The sequence below is a fragment of the Taurulus bubalis genome, assembly GCF_910589615.1.
Source record: "Taurulus bubalis genome assembly, chromosome: 9".
In the NCBI taxonomy this organism is placed as follows: domain Eukaryota; kingdom Metazoa; phylum Chordata; class Actinopteri; order Perciformes; family Cottidae; genus Taurulus; species Taurulus bubalis.
Window position 1 is genome coordinate 11,967,554 of NC_136597.1, and position 16,742 is coordinate 11,984,295.

Sequence of the window (16,742 nt, forward strand, 5' to 3'; positions counted from 1 at the left end):
CGTAGAAACCTTCAGAATTAGTGGTGGCATTGCGATTACATTCCTGTATTTGACTTGTATTGCTGTATCTCAATTCTTCTGATTCTTCTGTCTGCAGTTAATCTGCTCGCATGATTTACATCATCAAAGTGTTGACTTACAAGAGCTGTTCCAAATCACAGCACTCGTCTGTCCACAAATGATTGTCATCAGTAAAGTGTCCATGGTCGGAGAGAGGACTGACTCCATTCTCAGTTTGAGTAGATTTCCTTTTCTTCAATAAACTGTCACACGTCATAAAAACTATTGTTGAGGTATTCGCCTTAGAAGGCATATTTTATGGTCTTTTGGGGGATATTAACTTTTGACATTTTGTCTTTTCTTTTACTTATTTTGACTTTATCCATTTCTATAAACATTTGTTCTTCTTATTGCAAAAAATAAATAAAACTGGTCTGTGTTTCGTACATTCCGACCAAAGTCCAGTCTTGCTCATCTCAGATTGCCTTTGTAGTCTCGTAAAGGTCAGAGAGATCTTCCCCTGGAGAGGCTGACAGTTCTATAGTGTGCTCTGGCTAAATTTGACCTTTTATGATGATAGGTCAAATGAATCAAATTTACAACAAAAGAGGAAACTAATATTGTATTTCAAGATGGTGTCTCTCTGTCACTAGAGATAACCTGTTGAAACATTCCTATCTCCCACAAAAAATACATTCCAATGTCACTAAACTGCAATCTCTACTACATTTGAGGGACACCCAGCTATTTCAAATAACTGGGCCAATATCTAATTAATCTGTACTTGCTAAACATTCTTGAAACTCTTGTGAGCAAACAACCTAAGGAGTTCTTGTACACCAATGCCATTTAATCAACCTACCAGTCAGGCTTTAGGAAAAAAACATAGCACTATTACAGCTGCATTGAAAGTGGTAAATTACATTTGTATTGCTCTTGACAAGAAGTAACACTGTGCGTCAATGTTCATTGATCTGTCCAAAGCATTTGACACAGTTGAGCATGATGTTTTAAGGCTGAGGCGCCTCAACTCAGGGCTCTCAGAGCAAGCAGTTGCCAAAATGTGGTGGACGCTGACTGTCACTTCTATGCTGATGACACTGATATATTGCTGTGCGTCAACTCTTGTGCAGGCAATTGATCTCCTGCAAAATTCTTTTAATGTTGTTCAAAATACCCTTTTTCAACTGAAACTTGTTCTAAATACAGACAAGACAAAACGTATGTTGTTTTCAAACAGTCGTAGTAGGCCACCTAATATCCCTTCGGTGGTCACTCTTGAAGGAAGTGAAATAGAGGTCTTTGACTCTTATAAATATCTGGGTATTCTGATTGATGACTCCCTCACTTTTCAGCCACGATGATGATGACACGGATTTGGGGAAATAGTGTTCTCCTGTTGTAGATTAAAAACATTAATTTAAAATCCCCTTTGCTATGTTTTACACAGTTAAACGAAGCACCCAAGTTTAATGTAAACTATTGAATATTATGTTTGAGCTAACCCAATAAACCAACTGGAAGTGTATTTGAAAATTAGATGTGTAATACTTGGTTTATACTTCTTTTTGTAAACTAGAGGATTTTTGCTTCAGAATTGCTTGATCCCTGTTTTCGTTTTAAATATTTAGAAATGAAAAAGATTGATAATTTAAGCGTAGCGTAAACACATGTTATATTTATATAAAATACAAATATTACGCATTTGTTACCTCAAGACTGGATTACTGTAACTCCGTCTTATCAGGCTGCTCTGGTAAATCCCTTGGATCTCTTCAACTGATGCAGAATGCTGCAACTCGTGTACTAACGAGGACGCGGAAGAGAGATCACATTACTCCTGTACTAGCTGCTCTCCACTGGCTTCCTGTAAGATCGAGAATCATATTTAAAATCCTTCTCCTTACCTACAAAGCCTTAATTGGTGATGCACCATCATATCTTAAGGACCTTATATTGCCATATTACCCCACAAGAGCATTACGCTCACTGAATGCAGGGTTACTTGTGGTTCCCAGAGTGTTAAAAAGTAGGTTGGGGGCTAGAGCTTTCAGTTATCGGGCTCCTCTTCTGTGGAATCAGCTTCCACTTTCAGTCCGGGGGGCAGGCACGGTCACCTCATTTAAGAGTAGACTTAAGACTTTCCTCTTTGATGGCGCTTATAGTTAGGGCTGTTTCAGGCTTATAGTTAGGGCTGGCTCAGGTTTGTCCTGGTCCAGCCCCTAGATATGCTGCTATAGGCCTAGACTGCTGGGGGACATTTTAGGATACACTGAGCTCCTCCTTTCCTTCTCTTCCTCTTTTCACTCCTCCTCTTCACCTCTTCTTTCTCTCCTTCTGGATAAATGATTATCTCTTCAATGCATATTACTAACTCTACTTTTTTTTCCATGGATTCGTGGCTGCCTGGAACCAGGGGGAGGACCCCGGTCATGGCCCTGCTGACGCAACTGGCCTGGAGCCGTCCTGCCAGCTGCCATGGCCCTGCTTTCTCCTCCCACTGCCCCTGGGATGCCCCTCCTCTCTCTTCTGCTTAATGGGTCGTGGCTATCTGGATCATGGACCATGCCTACTACTCATGATATGAATCATTTCTGTCACATTCATTGAATGTGCTGTAACTCCGTTACGTTATTCATTCTGGCCACATGACATCTATTGCTTCTGTCCATCCGGGGAGAGGGATCCTCCTCTGTTGCTCTCCCTCAGGTTTCTTCCCCTTTTTTTCCCTGTGAAAGGGAAAAAAAGCATCTTTTTGGGGGAGTTTTTCCTGATCCGATGTGAGGTCCCAGAACAGGGATGTCATGTGTACAGATTGTAAAGCCCTCCGAGGCAAACTTGTATTTGTGATGTTGGGCTATACAAAATAAACTGAATTGAATTGAATGTGAATGTCTTTATATGTCTTCAGGTTCATGGAGAAACCCTTGATGAATGCAGGTTGGACTGTTGATGGGACACGAAGGCATTCTGCATGATTCACTTCCTTTGGAAGTCTTCGATGTGACCGAGGCAGCAGAGAAGATCTTACAACATGAGCTCAGACGTGCCCACAGGCTTCATGTTGATGGCACAATCTACTGCCTTGACCTGGAGTAACCCGTAATATGAATGACACCATTGAGTTCCTTCATGAACATTAAACCAGACCGGTGCTCAGCAAGAATCCATGGGCTCAGAAAAATGGTAAATGTACTGTACTTGTGTTTCTCTCTTCTAGTCTTCCGACCACTCAGCTGGGGATCGAACCGCCGATCCTCTGATTGAAGGACGTCCCCGTCTACCGCTGATCCACAGTCGCCCGAGATTATAATAACATCATAATAAATATAGCCAGTAAATCTCAAACACATCTCAAAGTCAAGCTTGGTTTAGAAATGTAAAATGTGAAAACCGTAGACTAAAACTCTTCTAAACTGTAGATTGGTTGTTTTAACACGTAAAACCTTTTGTGAAGCTGTTGGAATTATGTTTAAGAAATGTTATAAAAATGAAAACTTTATTATATGGTTTTATGAAGTTCTCAGTATCCCACATTTCCCACACATATTGAAAATGTATGAACCTTTGTATTTATCTCTAATTTGTCAGAGTACAACCACACCTCCTGTCAGTGTCTGTCAGATTGCCTCCACTTGTATGTGGAAACAATGTTAAGGAAAACCGTGCACAGATTTCAGTTTAAATAATTTGAGTCTCTTGTCCTTCAGTGAAAAAGTCATGTTTTTTCTATATATAGTTTCTATTTGGGTGTTTTAAGATGTACTTGTAGCGAATGTTTCAGTCTGTTTATATTTTCTTCAAATAAATGGTATATCTTTTGAACAGAAGTAAGAATTATTGGTCATTTATTTTTTATAAAGCAAGCACACTTTCAATTATCAGTCAAAATAACATTCATATGCAAGTTGAAACAAATTTGGAATGTAAGTCCTCTTAACTTGAGATGGCAAGTGTACACACATGGTAAAGTTATTTGAACTTGTAACTGTGTTACATAAAAGCACAAATGTGCATTGTTTGACTAGCTAAGGAAAGTTTTCTTGAACTGATAATGTAAAAATATATTTTCTCATCTTGGCCCTTTGACCTCTTCTGTACCATTCAATGCGGTACGAGGTAAGTCAATTATATGCGTGTTTAATAAGAATAAACCAACTGTCTCTTTATTTTTTAATTGTCATCATTTATTGCCTCGTGAGCAACACATGCTGCTCCATGTAGGAATGTTTGGTTCTAAAATGACACAAATATAAAAAGTAAATACATGATGTATACAACTATGCTGCAAAGTAACCATGAACATTACATATCAGAGGAAATAAACGTCATAAAATACATCTGTATCAATAACCTAGTTAATTAACAAAGACACAAGTAAATGTAACTTAATGTATACACATATACTGCTACCTGCTGGTAGAAAGGTGAACCTGCATTCTGGTCTCCTCAGAGGCGCTGCTCTGCGTTCATTCAAGAAATGGCACAGTGAGGTGGAAATATAAATATGATGCTAACAGCAACAACTCTACCCACACACATTATTTTGATTAAACTATATTACAAACTGTGTTGCATTAAACAATACAACGATTTATTGAAAACTTTTCAATTAATCGGTGCATTGTTCAATGCAACACAGTTCGTATTATAGTTTAATAAAAGTAATTTGTGTGTAGTTGTTGCTGTTGTTGCTGTTAGCATCATATTTATTTTTCCATCTTAATGTGCTGTTTCTTGAGTGAACACAGAGCAGAGCCTGTATGAGACCAGGGTAAAGGGTTCGCCCTTTCTACCAGTAGATGGCAGTATACGTGGTAACTAGGGCTGCATGTAACTATTATTTTAATAATCGATTAATTGGTTGATTATTTTTTTGATTGATCGATGAATCGGATAAAAAAACAAAAAGGCATTAATTTCCAACCCTTTATTCAAAAACAGAACTGACAGTGCAAAACATCTTCAGAAAGTGCACAAACAGGTTGCTACTTGAACATTCCTGAGCTGTTAATAAAAAATGTTAAAAAAAAAATGAATTAACACAAAAAACATACACATGTATGCTTTACATCTGCCAAATGTGAGCCCTTTTTACTGTAATTAATCTCCTTGGAGCAGAGGCTGAATTTAGCATACCCTGCTTTATCAATATGTATGAAATACTGGGACAGTGGGAAGCTGTACTGCTCCTCTCACGTCTGTTTTGACCTCCACCTTCCTTAAACTCTTTCATTCACATCATCTTATCAATATCTGGGCCTCTTATGACCACAACATCACGTTGTTGGCTAAGCCCAACTACGTGATTTGATTCATTCTACTTTGAGTAAAAAAAAACAGCCAGATCCGCCGGTGTACCGGTTAAATGTTAACGAGTGACAGCGTGAACTGAACCAGACCAGGGGGTTAAGGCCTGTTTTTTCACGTTACGTTTTTTTCCAAGCAAGACTAAACTGTAACGTAACAAAAAGTAACTTCAGCGCCAATACACAACCCAAACAAGTAACTAACGTGATAGCAAGCTGACTAGCTTCCATTAAAAACAAGTTTGAGGGAAATTAAGACGCTGTAGACATCTTAATGCTGATTGGCCAAGACTCGACACGTCACATCAAAGATTTTCTATTGCTAAGATCAAGACCTCAGCTTTTTTCCGGGGGGAGAACAGCTGGGAGTTGGGCTGCTTCTGCTGCTGCAGAGAGGTGTGGTGTTTTAGTGCCACAGTTTTGTTGGATTGTTTTGTCATGTTTTGTTATAACTCTAAGCTATTATATTGAGTACTTGGACAGTTCTCTAGGAAGCAGTGTTCTGATGTACATTTCGGTGGCTTTTATTGTGAAGGGAAACACGGAAGGAGAGGAAATGTTCTAGTGAAGTGTGGAACGAGAATAAAAGTGGTTGCCATCTTGTGCAAACTATGCAGCATCGTGTTGTTTTTTTATTAATAAAGTGAAGTATAGGCGCAAGATAAACCCTTGGCTACATAACTAAATATGACTGGTTCTTGTTGAACAACATGCATTGTCCGTTAATGACGCAGCATCCCGTCATGCACACATTTATGTAAACAATATCAGACGGCACTGAAGGCCTAGGTCGAAAATGCACGGCCCGCCACTGTGTTAAAAACGTCTTAATTTTATATAAGATTTAAAACAAACAGGATACATTTAGTTGTTATTGCTGTTATTGTGTGAACCAACAAACTGATGCATTTTCTTCTAAAAAATGTAATAATTACAAATTAAAAACATTAATTTATTCTGGTATTGCATTAATTCACTATTCGCATTAATTCACATTCGCTAACAAATTTTTCGGAACAATACTGGGTGAGATGAGAAATATAGACGAGGATCTGGAAGATCAGAAGATGGTTACTTCAACCCTGGAAAGAAGAAGAGCTAAGCTCCTTGATTTGTCTCCCAATCTGTTGTATCTGAAAAGAAAAAAAATATTCTTAATGCAGGAAATGTGCAAAAAGCGAAATAAGTGCTTAAAGCATCTAATTGTTGTCTACGATCTTTCACATTCTATTTAGGCTCTAATCCCATCACAGTAAAAAGGCTTTTTATACGAAATATAGTATCTCTTATGTGTCTTCACAGATTGTACCTGTCATTTTTGTTCCCTCCTTGGTCTCAGTTGAAACACCAATCCCGTACTCGTTTTCCCCGGTGACTCTGAAGAAGTAGACCCCTCCCTCCTCCAGGTCAGACACCTTGTAGGACAGCCGGCGGCATTTGTCTGTGAGTCTTGTCCACCCTTTCCTGCTGATGTCCCGTATATCTACAAGGTAGTTATTGACAGGGGCTCCGCCCTCATTTTCGGGGATGTCCCAGGTAACAGTGGCAGAGTTCTTGGTCACATCTTTAACCGCTACATGAGTTGGTGGACCAGGTGAATCCAAAACCCTCACATTTAGCATCAAAGAGGCAGATCCAGCAACATTTTGCAGTTTGACTACATATTTGCCGGAGTCGTCGCGTGTTGCTCCTTCCAGTGTGATAGAGGTGACGAAGCTGCTGGTGTTGATCATTCCTCTGACTCTCAGATCTACGTCTGCTTTGTCCCATGTCACACTAGGAACAGGCTTGCCCGTGAAAGGCACAGTCAAAGTGAAGGAGCTGCCATCTTTAACGAGCAGGGTCTTCCTAATATCTGTGCTAATATCAAACCTGGGCTCCTCCTCTCTCTCCATGGCCACTTCAGGGTCTGTTTCAGGACTGGGCTCGCTGATGCCAATCTTGTTTATGGATCTGACAATAAAAACATATTCCGTCCCTGATGTGAGTCCAGTTACTGTAAACTCTGTTTTATCTGTGTTGTGAACACCAACAGTCCAGTCTTCTTCTGCTGATTTTCTGAATTCAACTTTGTAACCTGTTACTGCTGCTCCACCATCAAACAGTGGCTTGTTCCATGACAGAGTGATGGAAGACCTGGATGAATCGATTATGGTGGGTTTTGCAGGAGGGGATGGGAGAAACTTGGGATCGTCTGCCAAAGTGAGTGGGCATGGGAGACTGGGTTCACTTAGCCCCGCAGCATTCTCAGAAAAGACTCTGAATTCATACTCACATCCCTCGTGCAGGCCGGATGCTTTGACTCGTAAATCATAGACAGGCTTCTTGTTAACACGAACCCAACGGAGACCCTGCTTCTCCCTCTTCTCAATTATGTAACCGCTAATGCGGCTACCGCCATCAGAGGCAGGTCTCTTCCAGCAGATAGTCATAGCCTCGATGGTTGCACTTGTGACCTCAACATCAGTCGGGGCAGATGGGATAGTGAAGGGATCCATGGCCTTTTTGGGCTCACTTTCCAAAGTCTCGCCTTCCCCATATTTGTTCACTGCTCTCACCCTAAACAGGTATTCATTTCCTTTTAGTAGCTTGATTATTTTGCAGGTAGTTGCCACCATGTCACCGTACACAAGGGTCCAAGCTACGCGGCTGGTTTCACACTTCTCTACAATGTAGTGGATAATCTCAGCACCGCCAGTCTCATGTGGGGGGTCCCATGAAAGGGTGCATTTGTCTGCTGAAAGTCCAGACACCTCGAGAGGTCCAGCAGGTGGGCCGGGTCTGTCCAGAACCTTGCAGGTGATAGGCTTAGATATGGTGCCACCTGTACTCTGTAGGGTCAGAATATACTGTCCGGAATCTTTCCTAACACTTTCTCTGATCAGTAGAGAGGTATGCATCTTTGTTGCGGTTATCTCAACCCGTCCTTTGGTGTCAATATTTCTACCATTTTTCAACCAAAACACTGTAGGGTTGGGGCGACCAGAGATGTCAGCATCTATTCTTAGGAGGTCTCCTGCTTTGACAACCACCACCTGTCTAAATTTGTCCTCCAAAATAATTTTGGGTGGCTCCACATCATGCTGTACTGTAACAGGTCCTGTGGTTTCAGAGGGCGCACTGAACTGCTCAGCTGCATTCTTTGCAATCACACGAAAATCACACTGTTCACCTTCTGAAAGGCCAGTCACTTCCAAAAAGGTGTCCAGTAAGTTGGTAAAGTTGCACTTAAGCCAACAACTATCTGGCAGCTCTTTATGCTCAACAATATACCCAGTAATTTTAGCCCCACCATCATATTCTGGTCTGTCCCAAGTGAGGGAAACAGAGCTGTTAGTTATATTGGTGACTGTGAGGTTATGTGGGGGATCGCACTGGTCTCTTGCTGCTACAGGCTCAGATGCATTACTGCATGGCCCAACACCAGCCATATTCTCACCAAAGACCCGGAACTCATATATCAGACCTTCTTCAACACTTGTTACCTTGAACTGGTTCTCAGTCACTGGGTTTCTGTTTAACTTTGACCACAAAATACTGCTTTGATCTTTGCATTCAATATGATAACCAATAATAGGGCTACCACCGTCACTGTCTGGCTTGCTCCATGCAACCACCATGACGGACTTTGAGGCACTAACGATGCAGAGATTTGTTGGTGGGCTAGGGGGCTTAAATGGATACTGGGCAACAACAAGGTCAGACTCAATAAAGTGACTTTTGCCATAGCGATTTTCCGCAGCAACACGAAACTGATATTCAGTCCCCTGTGTCAAACGACAAATCTTGATTGATGTTCTGGCAACTGTCGCTGACACAGTCTGCCACATTGTGCTGCCTGTATCTTTCTTCTCAACAACATAATTACTGATTTGACATCCGCCGGTGTAATGTGGGGGCTGCCACGACAAAGACATAAAGTCAGCACTCACTTCATCCACACTGAGGTCACTGGGTGGTCCAGGTTTTTCAGAAATATTGACAAAGATTTCTGCAGATGTGGTTCCAATCGAGTTGGTTAGGGCCACCTCATACATGCCAGCGTTTATTCTGCTTGCATCTTTGATAACGATCTGAGATGATGTGTCAGATGTGTTCACATTCACTCTGCTTGTCTCTTTCAGCAAGGTACCATCTTTCTTCCAGGTTACTGTTGGCGTTGGTACACCCTTGAATGGAACATCAATCTTTAAATCATTTCCTGCTTTCACACTGAATGTCTTGGACAGCAAATTAATGATGGGCTCAGTACCGGTATCCTTTACTGTCACAAGTGCCAAAAGGGACTTCGGTTCACTTTTGCCCTTTTCATTCACAGCACTCACTCTAAAGATATACTCCTTTCCTTTTGCCAGCCTATTAATAGTTGCTTCCAGCGCTTTACTCTCTGAACACATTGTCCATGTGTCATCTCCCTTAGCCTGCATCTCTACAATATAACATGTGATTTTGCTTCCTCCATCATGTTCAGGCTTCTCCCAAGAGAGTCTTGCACTATCGCATGCAACATCACTGAGTGTGATTTTTCCAGGAGGCAGAGGCGCCTCAGACAACTTAACAGCCTCAGTGGTCTCCACTGGCAGTCCAGTGCCAAACTCATTTACAGCTAGAACACGGAAATAATAGAAGCTCCCTTCATGGAGGTTGTCAATCTTGCATGAGTTTCTCACACAGTTGCTGCAGACACTCGTGAATGCCTTCCTGGCCTCCTCTCGCTTTTCTACGATGTAGTGCGAAATCTTTGCTCCTCCATCAATGAGAGGTGCCTCCCAAGAGATTAACACAGAGTCCCTTTTTGCATCCTTTACCTCTAAGTTTGTTGGTGCACTAGGAGAGTCCAACACTCTGACATTGATGAATGCAGATTTAGAGCCACTGCAGTTATCGGCAGTCAACACATATTTTCCAGTGTCGTTTCTGTTGACATTCTCGATCAATAGCTCTGTGTAGGAGCTTGTGATCTCAATTTGAGCGCGCTGACTGACTGTGCCGCCTTCCTTTGACCATCTGACTTCAGGCTCTGGCCTTCCTCTGATGGTAACAAGGAGACGTAATGTGGAACAGGCTCGAACACTGACAATTTTCCTCAAGGTAGTGTCCAACTCAATCTCAGGTGCCTCCAGTTTCTCAGCAGCTATCACAGTTCCAGGTAGATCTGCATACTCCCCAACTCCAGCGGCATTCATCGCACAAATACGAAAATTGTACTTTGCATTTTCTCTCAGTCTCTTCACGGTGTAGTTTGTGTCCTCTACACCTGTGCTTGGTGTACATGCGATCCACTCATCTTCTGTTGCTTCTTTCATCTCAATGACAAATCCACGGATGGGTGCTCCACCATCATAGATGGGTTTTGACCAGGTCAGAGACATAGTACTGCTGGAATAGTCTGTCACTTTGGGGTTGGTAGGGGGGCCAGGAGGGTAAGTAGCTTCACATACTTTGATAAACTCACTTGGCTCACTGGGTGGACCAACACCAGCAGCATTCTCTGCCAATACTCTAAACTGATAGGAATGTCCCTCAGCAAGTGCTGTGCAACGAAAGCGCAGGTCATTTAGTCTTCTCTTGTTGCATTTAGTCCACCTGACACCCTCTTTGTCGCATTTCTCAAGGATGTAGCCATCAATCTCTGAGCCCCCGTCCGTCTCAGGCCTTTCCCATGATAGCACTATAGAGTCACCAGTCACAGCGCTGGCTGTAGGAGTAGAAGGTGCACTCGGTGTTTTAAAAGGGTTTTGTGCAATGAAGGGGTCTGATTCCAGAAACTCGCCAACACCAAATTTATTCACAGCAGCAATTCTGAATATGTACTCTTTACCAGGCACTAGTTTTGTAACTTTGTAACTGACAGCTTCAACGTGAGGCTCAACCCCTGTCCATGTAACACGGCTGGTCTCCCTTTTTTCAATGATGTAGTGGGAAACGCTGGCGCCACCATCATTTAATGGGAGGTTCCAGTGAAGACTACACTTCTCTGCACTGACAACTTTCACCTTCAGAGGTCCATCTGGAGGACCAGGTCTATCCAGGACCTTTACAATAACAGGGATTGATGTAGTTCCACCCATGTTACTGAGGCTCAAGACAAAGTGTCCCCCATCCGCTAGTGTACAGTCCCTGATTGTCAGAGTTGTATGAGTGAGGGTGTTTTTAACCTCTGTTCTCTGTGTTGCTTTGTCAATTTCTTTTCCATTCCTTAACCACGTTACTGCAGGGAGGGGCTTCCCAAAGTAATTAGCATCAATGACGAATGTCTCACCAGCTTGAACAACAGTGGTACTCTTGAACTTAGGGTCAATGAACGCTGTGGGTCCTTCAATAACATCCTGTGCAACGATGGTTACACTTTCTGAAGGTGTGCTCCAAACACCAGCACCATTCTTAGCAGTTACTCTAAACTCATACATTTGCCCTCCTGTCAGACCTGTAACTGTGAACTGATTCTCAATAACATTGGTGAAGTTTGCCTTCATCCATCTTCCATCTGGGAGCTCCCTCTTTTCAACAATGTAGCCCGTGATGGTGCTTCCACCATCATACCTGGGTTTTGCCCACTGAAGTGTGATGTTGTCTCTCGTAATGACAACAGCTTCAGGTTTACCAGGTGAATCACAGGGGTCTCTTGCCACATAGCATTCAGATATCTTGCTCGATGGGCTGAGTCCAGCAATATTATCAGCAAAGACTCTGAATTCATACTCAATCCCTTCCTCCAGTCCACTTGTTTTAAGGCGAGCGTCAGGTATAACAAGTTTGTTCAGCTTGGTCCATAAAATGCTGTTCTTCTCTTTGCGTTCAAGGTGATAGCCGTTGACAGGGCTGCCTCCATCGTTTTCTGGAGGTGCCCATTCAACCACCATGCTGTACTTTGCCACTGTGGACACAAACGGGGTGCCAGGAGCAGTGGGCACATTAAAAGGATATTGTGCAATTACAATAGGAGAAGTGATTGCAGTACTCTTTCCATACCTATTTTCTGCAAATACTCTGAATTGGTATTCATTTCCTGTCTTCAGTCTGGTGACTTTGATTGTGGTTCTTACTGTCGTTGCTGACACAGTCTGCCATTCTGTGCTTAGAGTTTCCCGTTTCTCCACTATGTAGTTGTCCAGCTGACAGCCTCCTGTGTATTCTGGTGGCTCCCAGGAAATGACAACGTAGTCAGAACTGATCTCATCAATCCTCACGGGCCCTGTGGGTTGGTCTGGCTTTTCAAGAACAACCACAGTGATGTCTCCTGTATGTTTTCCAGCACTGTTGCTTGCTGTGATAGAGTATTGACCGGAGTGCTCCCTGGCCGCATGTCTGATATGAAGAACGGTTAATGATGATGTATTTGAAATCTCTAGCCTTGATGTCTCTTTGACTGCCTGACCATCTCTTTTCCATTCAATCTTTGGTGCTGGGTGCCCAACCACTGGGATCTCTACTTTCTGATCTTCACCATTCTTGACAGTAAATGTGCCAAAGGTTATCTGCAGTTTTGGCTTAATAGCATTTTCCTTATCTGTAACAGGGCCAGGTTGGACCTCGGGGTTGGGATCTCCATTCTCTGCAGTAATGGCAGGCTGACCTGGTGTGAGGGGGGGGAGCATAACAAATAGGGAAACATTAGAAAGGATCCCTGTGCAGAGTCAGACTAATTATTAAAACATCCATGTGGTACTGGATAAGCCAAATTAATCTATGCGGCTTTTTAAATGCATTTGAGTGAGCACAATCTGATGAATAAACATATATGGAGTAAAAAATAAAAAAATCTTTTTTTCCTTCTAACTTTTCAGAACTTCCAACTGTATCTCACATTAATAAAGCTGCTGGAGTTATTTATGGAGCAGATGAAAGCCTCAAAAACATAACAACTTAGACTTTAATTATGAGTCTTATACTGTTTGTTCCCCACAGGCAGGACATACCTTGGACAATGACTGTGAGGGGTGACTGAGAATCCTCTGCTGTGAGCTCTGCATCAGTATTCGGTGTCATATTTATATTTAGAGTGTGAGCTTTATCTTCTGCTTGTTGTCCCACCTACAAAACAGATTAGAACAAAACTCAATGAAAATGTAATTAAATACCAACTAAAACAATCAGGGCAATACATTTCTTTATTTCCTATTTTTCTAAGACTTATGTTGTTTGGTTACAAACCATTAAAAAATTGCTACACATATTTAATCACAATATAATTTAAACAAAATATATATTCTTAGATATTTAACAAGCTAGAATGTAGGTTATCATGTGATGTATTGGTAACAGAAACTGTTGATGCTGTTAAAAATAACTAGAGGCATGGTGGTGCCATCTGTTCCACCAACACTCTATTATTTTAACTCTTAAAGCGCTCACACGGTTTAAATCATTTCACTTTCAGAAGAAACACAAAAAAGAAAAAGCAACAATTAGCTGTTAGGTGCCCTCAACTCTCTTTACAATGTTTCAATAACTTTTAAGATATCATTAATGACACAACTTACTTTGTTGTTGCTGGCTTCCATCGTTGTCCTTATTTATGTATGAGAAATTCAACGAGAATTCAAAATCCAGCTAGTTTAGTTGTTGACTGTGATGAGCACTCGGACTCTATGGCAGACATTCACAGCTCTGCCAATCACTGCCTGCTTTATCTCCAAAATGTGTATGCAGAGACTAAAATAACCATGATGCCTGATTGGCTAGCTGCTCATTCTTTCAAAGTTACTTGAGCCCGCATGAATCAGCTGTGAAAAACTGGAAAGGTGCTCAACAGTAAAATATTGCCCACATACCATTTGGCTTTACAGTTTAGATGTCCTCTAAATAGCTTTGTGTGTGGGTGTTGGTTGGGTTATATCTGTGCCTTTATTAGGCGCACAAGAGCCTTTCTAAACAAATGTGCAGCCACTACAACACTAGGTAAAGGCAGTGGTTGAATTGAACTAAGTACATTTACTCAAATACTGATAGAACCCATGATGACAAACAAAGACTTTTACTTTTGATATGTTGTATATTTAGCTGATAAGTGAATGCAAGACTTCTATTTTTACTTGAGTGTTTCTTTAGTTTGGCTTCAATACTTAAATTATTGGAATACATCTTCTACCACTGAGTGAAGATTACAAAACACTTAACATGTATTTGTATTACTAGCTAAGTGTATGGGATCTACAGTGGTCTTTCTTCAGCAAAATGATATAGCATTACCTTTTTTGTAAAGATGGTATCACTAACTGTCTCCTGTTTTCAATTGATGATGTATGTTTATAACGGTTTATGAGAATCTCTTCTGTCGCTATCATGACCAACGGACGTCATTGATTATTAAAATGTAAATGTAAATTAAATAATAAGCATGTAAATACAATAGACTATTAGAAACTGATAGAAACATTTATTCTGAAAAAAAAGAAACCGGAAATACATCAATAACACCAACGAAGAAGAACACGTTTCACTCAGGAAGCAAAGAGTTTAATCCGCTTTTCGTCTCTCGACACTGAATCTGAGTGATATAATGTCAAAATATAAAGGTGAGTACACCTTATATTAACTCGTGCTCGTGGGGGAGGCAAGCGTAATATAGAGTTGACGAGCTATAGTTTAACTAAGCTAACTTATGTCACAAATATGTGTCAGTATCAGTGATAAGTACGGAAGCGCATTGCAATCACTGGATAAAAAAAAAATAGACCCCTTTTCTCGTAATTACGACATTCTGGCATCCCCGGCAGAATTATAGTCTGGAGTCTTTAAGTGATGGTTCGTAAAGGTTTATTGAAGTCACCGTAAGAACTATGAAGAAAAACGGAAATAGCAGTTGGTTAGCTTAAGCTCTGACACAGACAAAAAAACGTAACAATCTAAAACAATGTTTTCTCAAAATATAAACTTGAACAGGTGCAAACCTTGTGCCCATATCAGCCAGGTGCTAAACTAATACATCCGTAACCTTTTTATCACTGTTTTCCGTTGTTATGGCAACTTTTCCTTTCTGCCCGTTTCTTACTAACAACTTCCGTTTTTTGTTCCTTCAAAATAAGAGCGCAACCGGAAATGCACCGACTGCAGTAACAAAACGGACTAAAATAAAGGAAAACAAAAAAGGAACAAACTATTACAATACTTTAAACTCTCAGAGGTCCGTTACAGTCACTACCAAACCAGATTGGATGCATTTCAAATGCATGAATTTGTATCCATGAAGCATCCCGTGTTGGTTCAACTGCTCCTGCAGAAACAGAGCGACATCCAGCACGTCAGACTGGGCTTTCCGCCTGAACAATCCTAACGCCTTGAGATGCCTGCGCAGTGTTGACATACTCAATTTAATACCATCCTCATTTTTTAGAAACATCAGTATTTCCCAGTGTCTCAAACCGAGAAGGTAATAATAGCAGATTAACTGCGATAGCCCCATCATTGCCACTGAGAGAGAATTTACAGACGTTTCCTTTTTCTTTATCTTTTCTCGTAATTACGAGATCCTGATCTCGTAATTACGAGAAAAGATCTCGTAATTACGAGATCGGGATGTCGTAATTACGAGAAAAGGGGTCTATTTTTTTTTTATCCAGTGAATGCAATGCGCTTCCGTAGATAAGCACATTCACCGAAGTACTGTATTTAAGTACGAATTTGAGGTACCTGTATTACTTGCTTATTTCTATTTCATGGCACTTGTTCTACTTCTAGTCCGCTCCAATTCATGGGAAATGTTGTACTTTTAGCTCCACTGCATTAGTCTAACAGCTTTAGCTAGATAGTAGTTACTTTGCAGACTATGATTTTCTGTTCATCACATCTGATGAAAATATGATAACAATGCATGTTTTATAAATTCATCATATATTTTGTACGTTAAATATATTAACATTTCAGTCATAATCCAATAATAGTAAAACACACGCTGGGCTCAGTATTACAACTTCTTTTACATTTTATATTTAAAGTACATTTAGCTGATCATATTCACACACTTGTACTTAATTATGAATTAATTGCACAACATTTACTTGTAATTGAGTATTATTAACAGGGTGTTATTGCTGTTTTTACTCAAATAAAGGAAATAAATACTTCCTCCACCCCATATCAGTGTGAAGGGGATTTATTTGGGTGCATGTCCTCTTTGTCATTGTCTGTATACTACAGCTGGAATTAAATATGTCAGCTAATCAATTACTGTGAAAATGAACTGGCAACCATTTAAATATATATTTTCTTTTTCTGGTTTTCTTGTCCTCCTACGATAGTAATCAACACTAAACTGTAGTCAATTTAATTGTCTATACGATTAATTTATCAATAAAATCATGGCAGACTAACCTAATCTTTATTGTGTCCACATGTCCACAGGCTCTCTTTCTGATGATTCAGCAGAATGACACCATAGTGGACCCTTTTGTCAAACCCCATGCCTCTCTGCCTCACTGTTCCCCAGCAGAT

At 40.9% G+C, this 16,742-nt stretch overlaps 1 long non-coding RNA gene across 1 annotated transcript; it reads right to left on the minus strand.

Annotated features, from left to right (window-relative positions):
- Positions 1-4,915: 4,915 nt before the first annotated feature.
- LOC306741950 lies at positions 4,916-7,034 on the minus strand. Its single transcript, XR_013771065.1, has 2 exons — positions 6,619-7,034; positions 4,916-6,442 (listed from the first exon to the last, which is right to left on the minus strand). It is a non-coding gene; the product is annotated as an uncharacterized lncRNA (long non-coding RNA).
- Between the last annotated feature and the right edge of the window lie 9,708 nt (positions 7,035-16,742).